Source organism: Cupressus sempervirens, chromosome 2 (assembly GCF_028749045.1).
Source record: "Cupressus sempervirens isolate cs-2001-9-10 chromosome 2, ASM2874904v1, whole genome shotgun sequence".
NCBI lineage: Eukaryota > Viridiplantae > Streptophyta > Pinopsida > Cupressales > Cupressaceae > Cupressus > Cupressus sempervirens.
Genome location: NC_143119.1, coordinates 538660789 through 538666768, shown reverse-complemented (window position 1 = coordinate 538666768; position 5980 = coordinate 538660789).

Genomic DNA, 5980 nt, shown 5'->3' with positions numbered 1-5980 from the left:
CTCGATCTCAAACGGGAGCCCTTGCCTAGCACCTCCCGTCCGGTGTTGCTCGGGTATTGCATAAAATTATGCCAATGGTGCGAATCCCCCAACGAATGCCTATGCTTGGACCCTCTCTTAGATCACCTTCTTCGATCACTTGACCGACGCAACCACGGAAGAGACTTGGCAGCGGTTGCCATTCTACAGCGCGTCTGTTCAGCGATTTTGGAGTTGATCTAACGGCGAGCCCTTGTCTCTAGCCATGAGGTGGGTGCTTGGCGCTCTAGCAAAATTTTTTGCGTGCCTATCGTAGCTACAACGGGAGAGGTGGTTGCCATGGGCCTCTCCCATGCCCCCCTCATTGATTCAACGCCGCTGTCAGGGCGGATGGATATGTCGGATTTTGAAATGGTGGACGCCGACGTTGAATCAATTAGAGGGGCATGAAGCCCACCCTCGAGGGTGCTATTCCTGGACTCTCCTTTAGATCATGTTTTCTTGTCACTCAGCTGGCGCAATTTCGGAAAAAGGTTTGGCAGTGGTTGCCAGCCCTCACCGCATCTACTCGGTGATTTTAAAACTCGATCTAAAACGGGAGCCCTCATCTAGCACCTCCGTGCGGTGTTGCTCGGGTATTGCATAAATTTATGCCATCGGTGCGAATCCCCCAACAAATGCCTACGCTTGGACCCTCTCTTAGATCACCTTCTTCGATCACTCGACCGACGCAACTACGGAAGAGACTCGGCAGCGGTTGCCATTCTACAGCTCGTCTGTTCAGCGATTTTGAAGTTGATCTAATGGCGAGCCCTTGTCTCTAGCCATGAGGTGGGTGCTTGGCGCTCTAGCAAAATTTTTTTGCGTGCCTATAGCGGCTACAAGGGGAGAGGTGGTTTCCGCGAGCCTCTCCCGTGCCCCCCTCATTGATTCAATGTCGCTGTCAGGGCGGATGGATATGTCGGATTTTGAAACGGTGGACACCGACGTTGAATCAATTAGAGGGGCATGAAGCCCGCCCTCAAGCGTGCTATTCTTGGACTCTCCTTTAGATCATGTTTTCTTGTCACTCAGCTGGCGCAATTTTGGAAAAAGGTTTGGCAGCGGTTGCCAGCCCTCACCGCGTCTACTTGGTGATTTTAAAACTCGATCTAAAACGGGAGCCCTCGTCTAGCACCTCTGTCCAGTGTTGCTCGGGTATTGCATAAATTTATGCCATCGGCGCGAATCCCCCAACGAATGCCTACGCTTGGACCCTCTCTTAGATCACCTTCTTCGATTACTCGACCGACGCAACTACGGAAGAGACTTGGCAGCGGTTGCCATTCTACAGCGCGTCTGTTCAGTGATTTCAAAGTTGATCTAATGGCGAGCCCTTGTCTCTAGCCATGAGGTGGGTGCTTGGCGCTCTAGCAAAAATTTTTTCTGTGCCTATCGCGGCTACAACGGGAGAGGTGGTTGCCGCGAGCCTCTCCCGTGCCCCCCTCATTGATTCAACGCTGCTGTCAGGGCAGATGGATATGTCAGATTTTGAAACGGTGGACGGCGACGTTGAATCAATTAGAGGGGGCATGAAGCCCACCCTCGAGGGTGCTATTCCTAGACTCTCCTTTAGATCATGTTTTCTTGTCACTCAGCTGGCGCAATTTCGGAAAAAGGTTTGGCAGCGGTTGCCAGCCCTCACCGCGTCTACTTGGTGATTTTAAAACTCGATCTAAAATGGGGGCCCTCGTCTAGCACCTCCCTCCGGTGTTGCTCGGGTATTGCATAATTTTTTTTCTATCGACGCAAATCCCCCAACGAATCCCTAGCCTTGGACTCTCTCTTAGATCACCTTCTTTGATCACTCGACCGACGCAATTACAAAAGAGGCTTGGCAGCGGTTGCCATTCCACGGCGTGTCTGTTCAGCGATTTCGAAGTTGATCTACTAATGGCGAGCCCTTGTCTAGCCATGAGGTGGGTGCTTGGGGCTCTAGCAATTTTTTGTGTGCCTATCGCGGCTACAATGGGAGCTTTGATAACAAAAGTTCTCGACCACCCTCCCCAATAGAAATCAGTGCTGTTGTTCGCGAAAGACACGTTATTCAGATTTTTGGAATATTGGCACCAGCATCATTTCTATTGGGAGGGCCATGAAGCCATCCTAATTTTGCTATGCGAGGGCTCTCTCCCCAGAGTCGTTCTCTACGCAACAACTTCTTTGGCACAAAATTTTCAGAATGGTTCAGCAGCGGTTGTCATTCCAATGGTGGTGTTGTGGTGGTTGCCTGGGCAGCGATCTGAAGGGCGACCCGTCGTCTAGCAGTTGGCCTGCGCATCACGAGTGACAAGGGAGCCTTTGTTACCGGAAGCTCCCCATGGCCATTCGATTAGAAGAGCCATTTCTTGTTTGAGCAAGGATGAATGCAGCCTTGGATTCCAAACGAAATCAACAATTTCAGATCTATATAAGAGCGGAATGAAGTAGCAGCACAGCCCATTTGCTATGCGTGGCTCCCCAAAGTTGCTCTTCTTTCTCACTCCATTGCCACAATTTCGGGAGTTGTTCGACAGCGGTTGTCATTCCAATGTGTCATTGCGGTGATCTGGAGAGCGATGCTAAGGGTGGGAGCTTGTGTCTAGAATTTGGGATGTTTGTGCGAGCGAGCAGGGGAGCTTCTCTTATCGGAACCTCTCCGTGGCCTTTGAATATATAGACCCAGTGCCGACGATATCGATGGATGCGAGCCCTTGGATTCCAAATTTGTACATTGGTTTTTGTGAGAGATGGGCACGAAAGCACATCCTGATTGCTACATGGGAGCTCCCTAAGGTCGCCTCTGTGCCAACGTGATCGGCACAACATTGGGAATGGTTTGACAGCGGTTAACGTTCCAATGTGTCATCGGGGGATGTCTTGGAAAGTGGTCTTTCTTTCAAGGGCGAGCTCGCGTCTAGACCTTGGATTGTGTGTCGCGTCACAAGTGAATGGGGAGATCTCTCTGTGAACGGCGGCATGGTGATTGCAAGAGAAAATTGACTTAGTCGGAGCCATTGGCCTCGGGCCATTGTGACGGCCTCGCAATTTCTCTTTAATTGCAACCTATGTTTGCGCAGTAGCAGAGTTTGCATGTAAGATGGGCCTTGTTCTCGAGAGTTCCAGGAGATGACCTCCAGAACTTTTGGATTGGGCCCCTTCAAGGTGAAATTCATCCAGTTGATCGAATGAGCTCGATGACCATTTCAGTCCCTCGGCTCCATGAACTCACATCTCCTCACCGATGACAATCTTTTGCTCCTCTGCCGACCTCATAAAAAATTGGGTCGTGAATGGCTGTTTGGTAGGAATTTTAAAGGATTTGGATTTTTAAGGCGGATGTCGGTGTGTTCGCTAATTTCTAATGCAGAGCGAGCCTCGCACTAATAGCTTATACAGGAGAGGTGGTTGCCGCGAGCCTCTCCCGTGCCCCCCTCATTGATTCAACGCCGGTGTCAAGGCGGATGGATATGTCAGATTTTGAAACGGTGGATGCCAACATTGAATCAATTAGAGGGGCATGAAGCCCACCCCGGATGTGCTATTCCTCGACTCTCCTTTAGATCATGTTTTCTTCTCACTCAGCTGGCGCAATTTCGGAAAAAGGTTTGGCAGCGGTTGCCATCCCTCACCGCATCTACTCGGTGATTTTAAAACTCGATCTAAAACGGGAGCCCTCGTCTAGCACCTCCGTCCGGTGTTGCTCGGGTATTGCATAAAATTATGCCATCGGCGCGAATCCCCCAACGAATGCCTACGCTTGGACCCTCTCTTAGATCACCTTCTTCGATCACTCGACCGATGCAACTACGGAAGAGACTTGGCAGCGGTTGCCATTCTACAGCGCATCTGTTCAGCGATTTCGAAGTTGATCTAATGGCGAGCCCTTGTCTCTAGCCATGAGGTGGGTGCTTGGCGCTCTAGAAAAAATTTTTGCGTGCCTATCGCGGCTACAATGGGAGAGGTGGTTGCCGCGAGCCTCTCCCGTGCCCCCCTCATTGATTCAACGCCGCTGTTAGGGTGGATGGATATGTCGGATTTTGAAAATGTGGACGCCGACGTTGAATCAATTAGAGGGGCATGAAGCCCACCCTCGAGGGTGCTATTCCTGGACTCTCCTTTAGATCATGTTTTCTTGTCACTCAGCTGGTGCAATTTTGGAAAAAGGTTTGGCAGCGGTTGCCAGCCCTCACCGCGTCTACTCGGTGATTTTAAAACTCGATCTAAAACAGGAGCCCTCGTCTAGCACCTCCGTCCGGTGTTGCTCGGGTATTGCTTAAATTTATGCCATCGACGCAAATCCCCCAACGAATGCCTACGCTTGGACCCTCTCTTAAATCACCTTCTTCGATCACTCGACCGACGCAACTACAGAAGAGACTTGGCAGCGGTTACCATTCTACAGCGCATCTGTTGAGCGATTTCAAAGTTGATCTAATGGCGAGCCCTTGTCTCTAGCCATGAGGTGGGTGCTTGGTGCTCTAGCAAAATTTTTTGCGTGCCTATCGCGGCTACAACGGGAGAGGTGGTTGCCGCGAGCCTCTCCCGTGCCCCCCTCATTGATTCAACGCCGCTATCAGGGCGGATGGATATGTCGGATTTTGAAACGGTGGACGTCGACGTTGAATCAATTAGAGGGGCATGAAGCCCATCCTTGAGGGTGCTATTTCTCGACTCTCCTTTAGATCATGTTTTCTTGTCACTCAGCTGGTGCAATTTCGGAAAAAGGTTTGGCAGCGGTTTCCAGCCCTCACCGCGTCTACTTGGTGATTTTAAAACTCGATCTAAAACGGGAGCCCTCGTCTAGCACCTCCGTCCGGTGTTGCTCGGGTATTGCATAAATTTATGCCATCGGCACAAATCCCCCAACGAATGCCTATGCTTGGACCCTCTCTTAGATCACCTTCTTCGATCACTCGACCGACGCAACTACGGAAGAGACTTGGCAGCGGTTGCCATTCTACAGCGCATCTGTTCAGCGATTTTGAAGTTGATCTAATGGCGAGCCCTTGTCTCTAGCCATGAGGTGGGTGCTTGGTGCTCTAGCAAAATTTTTTGCGTGCCTATCATGGCTACAATGGGAGAGGTGGTTGCCGCGAGCCTCTCCCGCGCCCCGCTGATTGATTCAACGCCGCTGTCAAGGTGGATGGAAATGTCAGATTTTGAAACGGTGGACGCCGACGTTGAATCAATTAGAGGGGCATGAAGCCCACCCCCTCGAGGGTGCTATTCCTGGACTTTCCTTATAGATCATGTATTCTTGTCACTCAGCTGGCGCAATTTCAGAAAAAGGTTTGGCAGCGGTTGCCAGCCCCTCACCGCGTCTACTTGGTGATTTTAAAACTCGATCTAAAATGGGAGCCCTCGTCTTGCACCTCCGTCCGGTGTTGCTCAGGTATTGCACAAATTTTTGCCATCGGCGCGAATCCCCCAATGAATGCCTACACACTTGGACCCTCTCTTAGATCACCTTCTTCGATCAGTCGACCGACGCAATTACAAAAGAGACTTGGCAGTGGTTGCCATTCTACACCGCGTCCGTTCTGCGATTTCGAAGTTGATCTAATGGCAAGCCCTTGTCTATAGCCATGAGGTGGGTACTTGGCACTCTAGCAAAATTTTTTGCGAGCCTATCGCGGCTACAATGGGAGAGGTGGTTGCCGCGAGCCTCTCTCGTGCCCAGCTCATTGATTCAATGCCGCTGTCAGGGCGGATGGATATGTCAAATTTTGAAATGGTGGACGCTGACGTTGAATCAATTAGAAGGGGATGAAGCCCACCTTCGAGGGTGCTATTCCTGGACTCTCCTTTAGATCATGTTTTCTTGTCACTCAGCTGGTGCAATATCGGAAAAAGGTTTGGTAGCGGTTGCCAGCCCTCACCGCGTCTTCTTTGTGATTTTAAAACTCGATCTAAAATGGGAGCCCTCGTCTAGCACCTCCGTCCGGTGTTGCTCGGGTATTGCATAAATTTTTGCCATCGG